Here is a 1,581-nt window from a genome sequence, read left to right on the forward strand (position 1 = left end):
TCCTATTTGAACCAATTCCCCTTTGTCTTACCTTTTCCTGGGTGCTTTAATTGTAATTCTAGAACTTTTTACTATCCCATTTTCTTCCTTTTACTGGCACTCTGGGTGGGGTTCCTGGCCTCTCATAGTGGACAGGGAGGTACTTACTGTGTCTTCTATCCCCCTATATGTTTCCAACTTGCTTTCTGTCTTTGTCTTGGAATGAGGTTACTTGGTTTTGACCTGGCCCTGGACGGATACCCTGGCTGAGAGGGAAACAGTCAAATGTATAGTTAGTTTTGGGAGATATTTTTTCCTTGTAAATCATCTCTCTGTTATACACCATATTATGTTTTCTTTACATATTATATATGATTTGTAAACATTTGAGTGTATTCCTCTTAGTGGAGACCTGTGCTTGTGTCTGGATGAGACTTTTAGGTGATCTCAAACTAAGTACTTTGATAGTGTGCTCGTGGAATATACATCTGTTTTCTTTTTGAACCATTTCCCCTTTTTCTTCTCTTTTCTTTGATACTTTAAATGTAATTCTAGAACTTTTTACTATCTTCCTTTTTACTGGCACTGATATGACCTTAATGTGTCACAAGCGCCTTAAAACGCTTAAAAACAAAAAGAAACAAACCATTCCCATGTTGTCTTAATTTTATAGGGTACCTTTACGTTTACTTATATAATATTTTTACTATCCCATAATCTTCCTTTTTACTGGAAATGACCTAAACGTGTCGCAAGCGCCGTAAAATCCTTAAAACAAAGAAAAAACCATGAAAAAAAAACTCATATAGATATTTCTGTTTCGTTGCATTAAAGGGACCGTAATATTTGGCTGCTCTAGTTTGGGTAGGATACTTATCTATCACAAAGTACAGATCTTACAAGAAATCTAGCTGTTTTCAAGGAGATAATCACTAGTGCGGGGCGGTCCTTGGCAAGCTTAAGGACCACGGTCCTACGGTCCTTGGGAAATGAAGACCGCAAGGACCGGTCCTAGGACCGGTCCTTTTCGACATTGAACATTCCTGAGAGACTGTTGGAAATTCGAACCGGTTTGACCTTTGAGACCGTGGGATCGTTCATTCTTGAACCGTTAAAGACCGCTACACGATGAAAACCGTGGTCTACAGGAGTAAAACACACGGAGTAGTCACACTCATTTCAAATTGTAACCTAATTAGAGAAGAGGGGTGATGCCTTCTTTATTTGCTCACCGTACTTCATTGTTACTTCGATAATTTAATAAAATTTGAAATTTATCCCCATTAACGGAGATAATGGCATCGCCCAAGGCGTTGATCGAGTTGTTCGTGGCGTTGATACACACACGCAACTCCTACCCCCCCCCTCCCCCCCCCCACACACACACACATTAGAGGGCAGCAAGCATTGAAGAGTAAGAGAGAGACGTGAAGTTATAATAAGAGGGGTGGATGAGGTAATAAGAGGGGTCGATGGTGACTTTTCGCCAGATCTAACAAACTCAGCTACCCATTCATTGCTGAGTAGACAGGGATTCAGAAAAAAATCGACTGCACCCGGGATCGATCTCTGGCCCTTTGCGTATAAAGAGAGTGCTCTATC

Source organism: Berghia stephanieae, chromosome 5, assembly GCF_034508935.2.
Source record: "Berghia stephanieae isolate SIO BIC M18660-M18661 chromosome 5, UCSD_Bste_1.3, whole genome shotgun sequence".
Classification (NCBI taxonomy): domain Eukaryota; kingdom Metazoa; phylum Mollusca; class Gastropoda; order Nudibranchia; family Aeolidiidae; genus Berghia; species Berghia stephanieae.